We start from the raw sequence: 16,305 nt of genomic DNA on the forward strand, positions 1-16,305 counted from the left end.
CAGACAAGCTCAGCACTGAGGCACATCATGAGTTGCCTGTTGTTAACTCACCTGCATTTACCAGGTGAAGGAACAACAACTCAATTTTACTGGCCCGAAAATCCAGCAGGTAAAATGATCACCTTGCAGGCGATTCCTTTTACCTGCCCCCGCCCCCCCACCCCCGTTTGAACCTCAGGAAAACACAGTTACAGCAAGTGATATGTGCAGATACACTGGCCCGAAATTGTAATCCCAGCTACCCAGAATCTCTGCACATATGTTCTCCTAAATCCTATTCAGCCCTAAATTGGAATCACATTTTTGGTGGGATTGAAACAGACTGTAGGGGAAATATGCCATCCTTCTCGTGATGGGTAAATATCTGGAGCGACCCCCCTAGCAATAACATAGACACCACGTGGAACACATACTTCCATGCATTCAGCTGTTGCAGGAATATCACCGGATATTACATACACCATCATGTATTAAAAAGAGCTTTGACCAAAATTGCATTTCTGTTTCAGGAGCTGAGATTTTGTCCGGCATGACAAAAAACCCTTGGCTTAAAGCTTCAAGCTTACTAACCAAAAGTAAAATAAAAAAAGATGCATAAAAGTAAAGCTCTATATCCGTACGATAAATGTTATAATTTCTGAGCAGAATTTTATTTGGAAATTCAATTACTACTCACTGACAGTAATACCATTACAATTGAACAGCGGTGGCTCGTCCGCTAAGGTGGAGGAGCGTCGCCCCCACTGCTCTCTCAGCGGTGTAGAAAAGGAAAACTAAAATGATAATAACACAAAGTTATTACAATTTAAATTTTAGTATGGACTATGGATCCAGGTTAACGGGGGGCGGGACTGGCGTTCACAGCGAGGAGGAGTGGTTGGTACACTATAAGTGGCCAAAGAGACATGCACAATTAGCATTTCTCCACCTGGCTGTGTTGCATAGCTGGTTTGGAGAACTGTCCCAGTCTCCCAGATGCTGGCAGAGCACCCAAACAGGCCTCTCAGACCAATCATGACACTGCTGTCAAGCTAGTGACAGCAGCGTTCTGATTAGCTTGGGGAGTCTGGGAACCTGCGTGCTCCCACGCTGGCAGGAGTCAGGAAGAGAAGAGGATGGAGGCGAGGTGGCGGCTGTTCACAGGTAAGTGATTTTTTTTTCAACACCCCTATCCAACCACCATGTTCCATAGCAGCCGCCGCTGCACTTGAAAGCAACACATTAACAACTGGTTGTAATTTTACCACCATAAGTGACAGGGTGGGGTGACGTTTATTGCAATGCAGCTGTTTCATCATCTGGAATCATTGGTATTTATGGAAAGTCATAATAATGCCTCAAAGATGATCCTTGGATTCACAACAATAAATCCTTGCTGAGTACTGGCAATGTGGCAAAGAGCAGTCCAGACTTTACTGGAGGAACATATGTTAACCGTTTTAAAGTACCATTATGATTCATACGTAATGGAGACGATTCAGTAGAAATTTGAAACCAATTTATAAAAATAGAGCCTTTTTTTATATGAATTCACATACCAAAGTGAACCTTTTAACATACACATAAACAGAGGTATGAATTTTCAAAGCATTGGAAAATAAGGGAATTTCACAGCTGCCATTTAACATTGTGGTCAATGGCAAAAACGACTAGTAACAGTCGATCTCTTAGAGTTTGATTTACTTTCCACCTTAGCAGGGGAGAGGTGGTGGGGGTCCCAGGACCAGGTCACAGCATTCAGTTCAATTTTAATTGGCCCCTGGAGCCCAGATGCAGTGGTGTCCTGGATGTCATTTCTACCAAATGGGACCTGAGGTAAAGCTGTATTTCCCACAGAGCAATTGCCAGAAAGGGGTCACAAAAGCGGGGTCATTGCCTATGTCAGTCGCAGGTGTTTTGGAATACCCTCTTAATGTAGCATTCAGTTAAGTGGTTGGTTACCGGACTGGGGAACAACAAGCCTTGGTAGTGGTAAAAGTAACATAAAGTTACCTCAATGTCCAGAGGTCCAGGATAGTGCAGTAGTAGGTTGAAATTTTGGTGAAAGGCAGACTACAACTCCCATAATGCACTACAGCATTTCACTTTATGCCATCACTCTGAGGGCCCGATAGCCACAGATTCTTTGGTTCTGAGTGTTGTTTTACCTGCGCTTTGCAGGGTATAGTCCCAACTGCCCGGGGGAGTCTGAGGGTGCTTCTGGCTTCTACACGGATCTCTCTGCCAGGGAGTGTCAAGTTTTCACCAATGACAAGAGTTGATCACACAGTTCCAATCAATGTTGCCACAGGCTCAGAGTATCTTTCCTTTTGTTTGTGCAAGCCTTGTTGTCAGTGAAAATGTTCTGGTGCCATGGGGGCTTCTTAAATACTGGATTTAAGGAAGTTAGGGGTAAGGGTGCTAATAGCCAATAGTCAGCTAGTCCATTAAAGCTAATCTGCCCCTCAGGTGTCCACATGTGGTAGTGTAGGTCACATTTTCTACCCAGAGCCCACTATTTCTGCCCTCCTAAAGGAGGCAGAAATCAACTTTAAATGTGCAGATCAGGCTGCCCACTCTGAATTTGTGAGGCCAGCCTTCTTGGAGGTAAATACCTCCTGCATACCTATTTTCCCACCTTGCTGGGGTCCAAGTACGCTGGGGCAAGGGGAAGGATATGTTCTCCTCAGGGGGCCAGACCAGATGTCGGCGGCAGTGCAGTCTTTGATGCTCACCACTCTGATGTGCCACTTCACCAGCCCTCTTGGGAGGAAGGAGGCATGTCCTCCTTCCTGTTCAAACCTTTGTTCTGACTCCGGGAGTGCGCACAAGGCCTGGCAAGAGGTCAGAAGCCTTTTTGGTGGCAGCTGGGATGGGAAATCCTGGGCCTGCCAGCCAAAGCATGTCAGTTAGGGTAAACAGGTGGGCCACCCCTGGATAGCCACCTGGGTGTATGCCAGCTTTTCTGTGACACCAGATTCATGTCAGGGGACAGACATTAAACTCACCATATTTAGTTGGTACCATGTGTGACCTAGCAATCTGTGTCTGCCGTGGTTCAAGTCCCATGTTATCCTATGGACCACCTATCACTTACACTTTTCTTTTATGGTAAAGTGACTATAGAGCTATGTAATCTTGTACTTACATGTCTACAATCCTAAAACACTGCATGCTGCCTCCTGGATGCAAGCGACCTTTCATACAGGTGACTGGCATATACTTAAAAGCAGTGCTGAGACCCTGTCATGCATGGTGAAGACAAAGTCGAAATGGAGCAGTGAACACTGTTCCTGCAGTCTGCAATAGCAGATCTGCTGTCATCTATTTACTTGGGTAACTCAGGTTGGCACAACCTGCGCTGCAGGCATGGAGTACCCCTTTACCACCCATGCCATGGGTGCCACAATACCACCTACTAGAGACTTATAAGGGAGGTATGGTCTGTGTCAATTGGGGATGCCAATTACACATGTCACTTTTAGGGAGAGAGCCCTGGTACTGGAGTCTAGTTAGCAGGCTTCAGTGCACTATGAGGGTCGAAAACCAGTATCTAGTAGCCCAAATGGGGGCAGAAAGTTAAGGAACATCGGCAAACAGTCCTGTTTTCTTACACAACCCCGCTTTACCCCAGCCAACATCCCAGGAGACTCAGCCCAACACTGGGAAAGTTTTCCGGGTCTGTCAGATGAGAAAGATAGTAGAGAGAACAGACTGTACTATAGCAGAAGCTCCTCTTCCTTACTTTCTCCTGTTAACGTCACTCCCTCAGGGCAGTTGACCCATCTCAGTAGTAATAGGATCAATTCTTATCTGAAGCTTCAAGACAGCTATGTTGTTTTCTTCTTCCTCTTTTATTTTGGGTAGTGAGGTGCCCATATCTTCTATCCCTATTTTTGCTAGGGCAGAACCTAGCTTACCCTCAAAGGTCACCCAACACTTGAGCAACCGCACCATGACCAGCAGGGTCAGGAGGCCTAACTTGATTTTGACTTTGGTGTCTGCCTCCCATGCCAAGTAGTAATTTTGGATTCTGACAGTTGTCAGTAGCATCTACTGACAACTGTCAGTAGATGCTACTGACAACTGTCAGAATACAAAATTACACCCTATGTTCTCTTTTGACAGGTGGCTGGGCTGCTTAGGTGCAATTATGATTTCTTGCAACCTCTTCTGATGTTTAGAGTAGGGGGGCTACCAAATCCTGTGGCAGATACCCTTTTTCCACTCTCCCTTTTGTCAGTGCAGGGGTGATACTCTGCTTCTGATCAGCTGCCTGACTGCTCAAGGCTTCTTTGTGGTAAGGAGAAGCCATACCAGTGCCAACTCCGAGCCTCCTCCTTACTGGGTCAGAAGGTCCTTGGCATTACTGGATCTCTATTTAAGAGTGGCTTACATTTTTTTTCCTTTCTTTTTATTTTTTCCTTTCTTTTGGAACCCCAGTCTCCTAACTGTAGGGACTGGCTGCCCAGAATCCCCATCTGAGATCAGACCAAACTCTGGGATTTAAAACACCTAAGATACAATCTATGGAGAGGTCAGAACTGGCTAGCAACCTACTGCCAGCTAAGTATACCCTCCCTTTCTAGGGGCACTATGGCTACAGGTCTAAATACAACCTCCGCAGAGACTACCCTTACTCAGCTTGTCTTTCCTGTCTCATGCTGATCTGGGGACACCAACCTGTCAACCATATGGTTAGATTGGCACATGTGTCTCTCGGGCCAGTGATAGGAATCCAGATCACCTGAATGAGGTGGAAGTGTCTAATACCAACATCAGGGATCACCAACTTACCATATGGACCCTTCTCCCAGTTAAATGCTAAAAGAACCTCCTCATCTGAGGTGTGCTCCCATATGTCTACACTGTACAGCCTAGTGCTAACAACATTTTTAGGACAGGCTAGGTCACATCTGTAGTGTCCTGGCCATTGACAGTCAAAACAGAACCTGCTCTCAAACAGGTTTTTAAGATTTAAGCCCTAGGTCCCTACTGCCTCTGCTTGCCAGGGTTGGGTGGGGTTTATCTCCTCCTTTTTAGGGTTCTGGGTTACTGGTGAGTCTCTTTGGTGAGCTTACTGCCTCCCTTCTTTGTTTTTTGTAGGCCGACCCCCCGTTTCTGAGTCACTCCCTGGGACTTCTTGGGCACTCTTATCCTTACTCACTCATCAGCTGTCTCAGACAGCTCTCTGAGACTAGAAAGAAATTAATCCACCAGATGCTGCTATATTTTTCCCGAGGTATGGTTTGGTAATATGTGCATCCTGTCACGCGAGAGAGCAGAGAACGCCGCAGCTGCTTCCGACAGCGGAGAACTGAGAGCTGGGATCATCGCCACCACCACTGTTGCCAGCTTATGCCCACTACCAACCATCCCCAGACACCCCTGCTTCATTTGCAGAGGGGTAGGTGCAAGGGTATGTGGGCAGCAGGTGACAGGCCAGCGGCTTGGCGGCCTGCCAGTTGGGCAGAGAACACAAGCCCTGTGCTGCACAGTAGCTAGCAACCCACACCTACAGCCTACGACGACATCTAGTCAACACACATTGAAATCCCCTGAAGAGATCTGGCCCCCTGATTACTGCACTTCTCACCTCAAAGACAATGCAGCACAATGGCCAAGCTCAAGTTTTAAGAAGACAGTTGGGAGTGTTTGGGTGAGAGCGCAGCTGTATTCAACTGCCGCTAAGTGAGTTGCCCTAGAAGTCCCACGGAGGCGGCTCAGCTAGTGACTGGACAGAGGCCTCTTCTGTCTCTTTGGCTTCCCCAGCAGTCTGACGTCTCCTTCAGATGATTCCTCCCATCATCCTTATTGCAGACCTGCTACCCCCAACATTCCTCAGGCACAGAATCACCTAAACCAGTAGCAGCAGCAGCAGGATCAGCACCACTGCAGGGGGTGGTGTCCTCTTGAACCCCTCCGTGAATCGAATTCTCCTCGAGGGACACAGCGCATCTAAGGAGGCAGGAGGTTACAAGCAGCAGCATTCAGCGGAAGCTCAGTATTTGGGGAGCCCAGTGAGTAGGGAAGGAGCGGTGACCAAGTTTCAGGCTGTCTCTGGGAGATAACTGTCTTTGACTCAACCCCCACACTAAACAACTCTATTTCTCCAGTTCACAGGCCAGCAAGACCCACTATGCCTACCACTCTATTAAGGATCCACCATCTCGGCTACAGGTCTTGGCAAGTGCACCAAAGGGATGTCCCCAACCATTCGGTTCTCCTCAGTGCATACTGGACCACCAAACTCCAAACACCCGCCCACTGTTTACTCAACTTGCAAGCTATCCAGCCAGCCAGGAACGCCTTCAACAAAAGTTGGTATAGCACCCACAGCCCACAGACCACAGGAGGAAATAGGGTGACCACTGCTATGAGGTCAGGAATGAAAAGAGACTAACCTCTTCCCCCACTACAGGGAGCCAAACGTAAAAGGAAAACCAGGGCAACTAAATTTGACCAGGTGACCACTTCCAAAGATCTAGTTGATGTAACCCCTCCAGCACCGCAGGGTGCATCGCGCAAGCCACCAGGGAACCTCTACAGCAGGATCTTCCCCAGGGGGATGCCTACACCACAACTTTTCCAACCCAAAATCTACTCCAAATTCTACTTCCTCAACGACGCAGGTTCCTTCATTTTCTCCGCAAGCTGTGCAATTCAAGTCTTCTAGGGCCCTATTTTCCTTATCCAACCAATCACCCAACCGGCTGTCAAACAACCTAGCAAATTATCACCTTCTGACCAACTTACGACTGCTCCACAATAATTGGAGAAGCAAGCTGCCCTAACTAAACCTAGTATTGACATTCATCATAGGAGAGCAAAGGAAGAAAGGGTCAACTCTCCAATTCAAGTTACCACCTGCTCACTCCCTAGGCAATCACCCCACAGTTTGGGCTCACCTGCCCACATATCCATCCTATCCAGCAGGAACCAAGACGGGGAAAAAGCCCAAGCCTCCACAAATTCGGGGGCTAAATCACAGATCCCCTATGAACGTGCTGAAGCTCAACTCACTGCACCGGAACTAGCTGGATTGGTGAAGGGGCTAAAACATGGCACTTCTGGTGAATGACACACAAATTCACCATCTTCATCACATCCCCAGAAGTACACCCCAGACTGGCTCACCCAGCTGCAAACTAATATGGCTGTTATGGATCATTCTGAAGTCACGATGGAGGGCGGCGTAGAGGCCCTTGAAGCCCAGGGAAGCAAGCACGAAGCCTTCTCATATTTAGGGTCCCAGGAGTGGGCCAATTTAGTTGCCTCTTACACCTTGGACTCCCCAAAAGACCTGGCCCCACACACAGAATGCATATGCATAGAACAAGGCCACGTTCGTAAAGCTGCACACAGCACGACACCATGTAGCCACAGGACCACAACCTACATCACAGACTCGTTGAGCCGATCATCCAACGCTTGGGATACCTTATTAAACACCATGCAAAGAACAGTTGATGCCCTGTAATATCAGTCAGACAAAATGGACCTGCAACTGACGCTACTTGATAATCTGGCTCTGTTTGTAGGTGGGATGGATGAAAATCTGGGGCAATTAAACTCACTAATCAGTAGAGACCAATAGGAGGCCAAACTGACTGGTAGCTGCGAACCCATCATCAACAAACTATCCTCACTCCCCCCTATCTTGTCCACACTGCTAGAGGGTTTACAAAAGGAATCAAACGACAAAAAAAATATTGTTACTCTAGAAAAAGAAGCACCTAAGAAGTCAACCATAAAGGAATCCGCAGCTGAAGGCCCTACCCTTTCAAAACCTGCAAGCTGTCCGGGGGACACAATGACACAGCTCCAACACAACCACATAAGGAACCAACGACAGGTCAAAACTTCAAACAACAATGTCAAATCCGGAGAGAAGTCCGCAACAAAACAACCATTCACAGTCATGTATCAGTTTATCCCCTCTTTGACACTAACAAACAGCCTCAGATGACAACACAACTGAAAATAACCAATCAGTCAACTGAAACTTCGGAAGCTACAACTCGGACTCCCAAACAACCAAAAACAGCTCCCAGCTGGGCTGCTGCGGAGGCTTCTGGCAGTCTAACTTATACATCAGTCACCGACAACACAGAAGCCATTACGCTCAACTGGCATAATATTCACGGCTGAGACCCATCAACATCAGACGATAGGAAGGACACCTGTTATACAGGAATACAGACAGGTGAGAGCACAAAACAAACACCTGATGGAAAATAGGGCCCACACATGGGACAAGGCAACATCCAAATTAGCCCCACTACAAACACAGAGAATCTATCATAATACATGTTGGAAATGGCCCTTTTTGCAAGGTCATCCCTCAGCTTTTTGCCTTCCTCCTGGATTTTTCCTAACCTGTTTTTGTTGGCTTTATTGCTCTGGGCACATTACCACTGCTGATCAGTACTAAAGTGCATATGCTCTCTGTTAGACCTGTCTGCTTCTGAGAGTCCCCTCACACCATGATTTATTTTGTTCCCCCGTGCCTCCTAAAATTTGTCGCTTTTTATTTGTCTACCAGGACCTTTTTGTGTGTTGTCCCATGGGGTTAGATGCTCCTTGACGCTCAGTTGCTCACCAAGTTCCTGGCACCTATGTACAAGGCGCCTGACGGAACCGGTGGCATTACACACTGAGGTTGTCAACCCTAAAATGGTGGACACCATTGTCCCCTATGAGAGTGACTCCCATTGGAGTCCTTCTGACCTCTGACCCTTTGGAGGTTTTGGTGCACTTTGTGTAACCTGCAAACCTGACAGGAATCCCCTCAGAAGTTACAAGTACACAAAATGGCTGCCTTAGAAAGCCCAGTATGGTGGCTCCTAATGATCAAAAAGACACCTTGGAAGGGCCATGTCATTGACACAGCCAGGGAAGGTTCTAGAACCTTCTGGCTCGTGCTGGCACCCCAGGGCACTGGCTATAAAAGGCCCAGTCCCTGGCGGCCATGATGAGAAAAAGTGGAGAAGAGAAGAAACATAGAAGAGGACTTGACACCAGATTGACACCTGCCCTGTCCCCCCCCCTGAGGCAGCTGATAGCGCAGGCAGAAGTACAGCCGAGGTTGTTGGCGTGGACCCTGACTGGCGTTCCAGTCAGAAGCGCGAGCAGTGACCTCTCGCCTTCAGCGCCTGGCCAGCGAGTGCCCAATTGCCCCTCAGAGACTTTGGCCATAGTTAGAGCCTCCCCGCCTCCCCCAGTGGTGAGATCGCGACTGCGACCCTTGACAGGGCCACTTCAACTTAAGTGCCTCCTGGCGGGCGTTCGGACGTCTCCGAACCCACCGCCGTCGAAGCGCTGATCGTGGACAGAAGGTGAGGTGCTGCGCTGGGGCGGGGAAAGGCTGGCCTTCATTTGGGCGAGAGTACCGTCTCTGCCCTGCCCGAGTGACTTGGGGACTGTTGTTGTGGGCGGGAGTCCCCCCGTAAGTGAGATCGGAGGTAGGATCGCAGAGCCCCTGGAACCCCCCTTCGCCCTTGGGAGAAGGGCCATACTGACTGGAGCGCTTACCGGCGCAGCTAAAGTGAGGTGGGACCGTCTCTTCCCCTGAAGTTGCCGCATTGTTCTGGGACTGAGGTGCGGCTCCAATTTTGAACTGTGCGCGCAGGTAGTTTGACCCCTCCGGCAGCCCGTTCAACGGTCTGAGGACTCGTGAACTGAAGCCGCCTTCGGAGACCCCGCCTGCGTTGACAGAAGCGCACAGACTCCTCCGGCCGCAGTAGTATTAAACCGGCTGGCCGCGGAGTGTAATTGCCGTAGTCATTGTATGTCTTTATCTTCCAGATACACGCGCAATATGCTTAAGTGCAACTAAAGGATAATCACGAGTATCTTGTGCCCAGAGAGCCCGAACCCGTGAACACTTCAAAAACTGTAAGAGCGCGCATTCCGCATTAAATGGTAATCTAAATGTGTTTACCCTGAAAGCGATTAATTGGTGGCAGCGATACCAGTATGACCCTGAGATATTTATGTGAAACGATCGGTATCTAACTTGCTATGCAACTGTGATGTTTTGCTGATATTTATTCCAGTCCTTGCTGATATTTATTCCAAATGTATTGAATCCTGATATTTATCCAGTATATTTATTTATTAGAGTCCAACCATTTATTCCTACGCAACCAGTACACAGCTAATCAAACCCATGTAAGAAAGGTGAATGTGATTAACTAATTGAACTTCTTCCAACCCAGAGAACTTTTACATAAACAAAACGTATTTATCTATAACAGTGGTGTGGTGTCCTTCTTTTTATGTGGTGTGCAGGGAGTTATTATTTGGTCATAGCCGGCTTAACACAACAGCCTTCTACCGCCTTGTCACTCGAGCCAAGCTACCCCCCTTTGTGCTGGGCTTGCCCATCGCAGGTCCAACATAAAATTGGTGGCAGCGGTTGGGATTACGAGCCGTGCTGTTGTGAACCTCATAATAATTCAGTGTGCATCACAGGTAGGGGTGGGCGGAATTTGCGGAATTAACCTTCGCAAATTATCGCGAGAATGTTTAAAATTATCGCAAACAAGCAGAAATATCGCAAAGATGCGGAAGTTTTTTTCCGGCATGTTCGCGAGATTTTCTGCATGGTTGCGGGTCGCCAACTTACCCATGTGGTTGCTTGCGGGCGCGGCCATCTTGTTTTGAGTTGTTCTCGCGGTGCATGATCGCGGGAAGAAAGACGTGATCGCGCGACGCATGACGTCACTGCGGGCGCGAACTGTCACGAGACAGCGCAAATGGCTAAAAACAATACAACATCTCATGGAGAACGCGACCGGATCAAGAAAACTTGTCGGCGAACGCAGGGATTCAGGTAAGGCGATCGCGCGCGCGCGAGAATGTATCATTTTACAGCGCGAGCAAGAAACAAATTATCGCCAAGCTGCGGAAACCGGAATTTTTGACATTTTCGCGCTCTCCGCGGAACGCAAAAATGTCAAATTATCGCAATTTCCGCGAACGGAACGAAATTTTTGCCCAGGCCTAATCACAGGTACACACCCGGAGTATTCTCCCAGCGGCCTTCTAATTTTGTGATTTTGTTTTTTTTAAATTCTTTCCTGGAGGTGGGTGGAGGTGATCCTCAGAGAAAGTTCCTATCTTCATAACCTACTTCGGGGTGGTGGTCCACACTTTCAACTGACAAAAATGGAATTCAAAATGTCAGAGCTGGAGACATATACTGTGGCACAGCTCAGGGAGTTCTGTCAGGAAAGGGGAGTGTTCGTTAGGCGAGGAGCCAAGAGAGAGGAGCTCCGTACTAGTCTGCGAGCCTGGGTGGAAGCACACACGGAGGGAACGGTAGAGGAGGAGGAATCAGACAGGGAAACTGTCATGGAGATGATTACAGAATGTCCCCTGGGGGTGGGTGCGATGTCTATCAGCCCCAAGGTAGCCTCACGGGAGGGCAGTAGTGTGTCATCAAGAGGGTTATCAGAAACCGAGTTAGCCGACAGGAGAGAGGAAAGACAGTTAAGGTGGGAGTTGGCCAAGCTGGAGATGGAAGGGAGGAGGATGGAACATGAGTTCAAGTTACGAGAACTCGACCTCAAGACCATTAACAATACTCCGGGGGGTGTCGAGTCCAAGGAAATTGCCAGGGAGCCCAGGCCCCATTTACCAAAGGATGTAGTCGCCAGTTATTCCGCTGGGGACGACATAGCCAAGTGGCTGGCAGCCTATGAGGTCTCCTTAAGAGCCCATGGGATCCATGAGAAGCACTGGGGTGGTGGATTATACCGGTACATGCCTCCGACAGGAAGGGATGCCCTATTGGCCCTAGACCGGGAGGAACAGGTAGACTACCCCGCCATGAAGGTGGCGCAAATTATGAAGTTTGGGTTGACCCCGGAGAAATACCGGCAAAGGTTTAAGGGTAGCCACAAGCTGAGCTCACAAAATTGGGTTGACTTCCTGGATTTTGCCAAGAAAGCCCTGGAAGGGTGGGTCCAAGGTAGTGAGGTGGAGGACTATCAAGGGTTGTATGACTTAATCCTCAAGGAGCATCTACTCGAGAAATGTCTTCCCGAGCTGAGGCAACACCTGGTAGACAGCAAACTTACTTGCCCCCGTAAGCTTGCTGAGGAGGCGGACATTTGGGCAAGTACCCGAGTGTCCACGAAGGGGACTGGAGGAGATTCTCAGAAGTCCGGACAGGGCGCTCCCCTAAGGAAAGAGGGGGGAGATAACAAGAAACAGGAGTTCTCCAAAGGCCCCCAAAATAACTTTAAGGGGAAAAACACCTTTTCCAACTCTAAGGCTAACCCGCAGAAGAACCCTAACCCTGGCCAGAGTCAGCAGCCAAGGGTTGTCCATTGCTTTGAGTGCGGTGGTATTGGACATTACAAAGGAGACCCGAAATGCCCAAAGAGACCACCCCCTCCCACTGGAGGAAAGGCCCCGGGAGTCGCTAGTGTAGCGCTCGGGGAGGAGATGCCCTTAAGTGAGGGAAGGGAGTGGGCGGGCGTCACCTTAGTGTCCCTGGGTGATCGGGAGATGGTTCCAAAGATCCAGGTGCCCTCGAATACTACCAAGTATGGGCAGTGGGTCACCATCAATGGCCATAGAGGGGAAGCTCTGAGAGATACAGGAGCCAGTATGACTATGGTAAGGAGTCATCTGGTGTCCTCGGAGCAGGTGGTTCCGGGCGTACTTCATCCAGCCGCACTGGCTGACGGCAGAATGGGCCACTATCCTGTGGCCAAGGTTCCCTTTGAGTGGGGAGGGGTTGCAGGTCCACTTCGAGTCGCCGTAAGCTCCGCCGTGCCAGTCGATTGTTTGCTGGGCAATGATATGGAGCACAATGCTTGGAAGGAGGTGGAATACCGGACTCATTCGGAGATGCTGGGTACACCTGATTGGGCCTGTGTGAGTACCAGGTCGGCGACTGCTCGGGAGGAGAAGTCGTAGGGATCGTAGTCTGGAACAATGGCCCACCCCGTAGCTGCTGATGAGGGAGCATGCCGAGGAAAGGAGGAGCCTGCCTCGACGTCCGTGCCCCGTGAGACGGATAGGCCACCTACGGAGGTGGACCCTGAGTCCACGGAGGAGGACATGGTTCCGTTGGAGAACTTACCTATCCCCGCTGATTGGCGAGTGGAGGGACGTCCGTCCAGGGAGGAACTGAGCAGGGGACAAAGGGAATGTCCCACCCTCAAGGGTCTGAGGCAACAGGCTGAAGCCCAAGCAGCGGGTAACGAGTCTGGGAACTATTGTATTTACTGGGAGGATGGCCTCCTCTACAGTGAACCCAGGGCGCCAGTGCACAGATTGTCACGGGCCCTGGTAGTCCCACAGTGTTACCGAGCCTTCCTGTTAGAGTTGGCTCATGAGATTCCCTTGGCAGGACACTTGGGTCAGGACAAGACCTTTGCCAGGCTTGTCCCCCACTTTTATTGGCCTCGAATGAGGGTGGCGTCCGACGCATATTGTCGGTCGTGTGTGTCATGCCAAGCCAGTGGGAAAACAGGGACGAAGCTGAAGGCTCCCCTGGAACCACTTCCCGTCGTTGGCACCCCCTTTGAAAGGGTGGGCATCGACATTGCTGGGCCCTTAGATCCACCGACAACATCCGGTCACAGGTTTATCCTGGTACTGGTGGATCATGCCACAAGGTATCCAGAGGCAATTTCTCTGAGAACCATCACTGCACCGGTGGTGGCAAAGGCCCTGATGGGGATCTTTACCCGAGTGGGTTTCCCCAAGGAAGTTGTGTCTGATAGGGGGACCAACTTCATGTCAGCATACATGCGGGCAATGTGGAAGGAGTGTGGAGTGACCTACCGGTTCACCACTCCTTATCACCCACAGGCCAATGGCCTTGTGGAAAGGTTCAACAAGACATTGAAGGGTATGATCAGAAGTCTACCCGAAAGCCTGCGGAGGAAATGGGATGTCCTCCTACCCTGCTTACTTTTTTCCTACAGGGAAGTGCCACAGAAGGGAGTGGGCTTTAGCCCCTTCGAGCTTCTGTATGGGCACCCTGTACGTGGACCTCTCAGCCTGGTGAGGGACTCATGGGAAAAGTCTCCCCGGAAAGTTCCCCAGAACGTGGTGAGCTATATGCTGGCCTTCCAGAGCCAAATGGCTAAGTTGTGGAAGCAAGCTTCTGACAACTTGGAAGCCAGCCAGGCAGTGATAAAAGCGTGGTATGACCACAACGCTCACCCAGTGGAGCTGGAGCCTGGACAGAAGGTGTGGGTGATGGAACCGGGAGAGCTAAGCGCTCTTCAGGACCGTTGGACAGGCCCATATGAGGTATTGGAAAAGATGGGCAAGTCTACCTACCTGGTGGACGTCAAGACCCCACGGCATCCATGTCGGGTGCTGCATGCCAATCGCCTCAAGCCCCACTATGAGAGGCCCGAAGTCATGTTGATCCTGGTGACTGATGGATCGGAGGAAGAGGACACTGAGCCTCTCCCCGACCTGTTGGCGTCTCAAGAAAAGGATGGGTCATTGGAGGGAGTGAAACTCTCACCATCCCTAACTCCGGAGCAGCAGGAGGAATGCCGCCAGGTCCTGGGGTCATTCTCTCTTCTGTTCTCCCTTGTCCCGGGTAAGACCCATCTGTGTGTTCATGACGTGGACACCGGCGACAGCCCACCTGTGAAGTCTAAGTCTTACCGGCTGTCGGACAAGGTGAAGGCCAGCATCCGAAGTGAAGTAGCTAAGATGCTGGAGCTCGGAGTTATTGAACCTTCAAATAGCCCTTGGTCTAGCCCGGTGGTTTTAGTTCCTAAAGCTGCACCACCTGGCACCACGCCAGAATTGTGATTCTGCGTGGACTATCGAGGACTTAATTCGGTCACGAAGACCGATGCTCATCCGATCCCTCGGGCGAAATGAACTAATTGACCGGTTGGGAGCTGCCCAATATCTGAGTACCATTGACCTCACAGCAGGGTACTGGCAGATTCCTATGACTGGTGGAGCGAGGGAAAGGTCAGCCTTCTCCACACCTGATGGACACTACCAGTTCTGTGTGATGCCCTTTGGGCTCAAGAACGCTCCTGCGACCTTCCAGCGGCTGGTGAACATGATCCTCACTGGGAAGGAATCCTTCTCTGCTGCTTACCTTGACGACATTGCTGTCTTCAGTAGCAGTTGGGAGGATCACTTGCAGCACCTGCAAGACGTTCTCCAGGCCCTGGAACAAGCTGGTCTGACGATCAAGGCCAGCAAGTGTCAGATTGGGCAGGGGTCGGTGGTGTACTTAGGTCACTTGGTGGGCCGGGGAACGGTGCAACCCCTTCAGGCAAAGATTGAGGCAATCGTGGCCTGGGAACCCCCCAAGACCCAGACTGAGGTACGAGCCTTCCTGGGCCTCACAGGTTACTACAGACGGTTCGTGAAGGGGTATGGCACTATCGTGCTCCCCTTACTGATCTCACGGCCAAGAAGCAACCCAGGAGAGTCATCTGGACCGAGGCTTGCCAACGAGCCTTCGACACTCTGAAACAGGCATTGTGCAACGCTCCAGTTTTGAAGGCTCCAGACTTCTCTAAGAAATTCATTGTCCAGACAGACGCATCCGACATTGGCATTGGGGCGGTGCTATCGCAACTCAATGAAGAGGGTCTGGATCAGCCCGTGATCTTCCTGTCACAGAGACTACTTCCCCGGGAACAGAGATGGAGTACCATTGAGCGGGAAGCCTTTGCGGTGGTCTGGGCACTGAAGAAGCTGCGACCATACCTGTTTGGTTCGCACTTCCTGGTTCAGACAGACCACCGACCCCTTCGTTGGCTCATGCAGATGAAGGGGGAAAACCCAAAACTGTTGAGGTGGTCTATCTCCCTACAGGGAATGGACTTTCGGGTGGAACATCGGCCCGGAGCTGACCAAGCCAATGCAGACGGTCTCTCCAGGTATTTCCGCCTTAGTGTTGAGGACTCCCAAGGGGTTGGGTAGCTCTCCCCACTTTCAGCTGGGGGGGACGCGTGTTAGACCTGTCTGCTTCTGATAGTCCCCTCACACCATGATTTATTTTGTTCCCCCGTGCCTCCTAAAATTTGTCGCTTTTTATCTGTCTACCAGGACCTTTTTGTGTGTTGTCCCATGGGGTTAGATGCTCCTTGACGCTCAGTTGCTCACCAAGTTCCTGGCACCTATGTACAAGGCGCCTGACGGAACCGGTGGCATTACACACTGAGGTTGCCAACCCTAAAATGGTGGACACCATTGTCCCCTATGAGAGTGACTCCCATTGGAGTCCTTCTGACCTCTGACCCTTTGGAGGTTTTGGCGCACTTTGTGTAACCTGCAAACCTGACAGGAATCCCCTCAGAAGTTACAAGTACA

General features: G+C 50.3%; 1 protein-coding gene across 1 annotated transcript in view; it reads right to left on the bottom strand.

Moving 5' to 3' along the window:
• LOC146785617 (arylacetamide deacetylase-like) overlaps positions 1-16,305 on the bottom strand; it is a 320,075-nt gene that overhangs the window by 224,564 nt on the left and 79,206 nt on the right. The gene's annotated exons all lie outside the window — the stretch shown is intronic.

This window comes from Triturus cristatus, chromosome 11, assembly GCF_964204655.1.
Source record: "Triturus cristatus chromosome 11, aTriCri1.1, whole genome shotgun sequence".
NCBI lineage: Eukaryota > Metazoa > Chordata > Amphibia > Caudata > Salamandridae > Triturus > Triturus cristatus.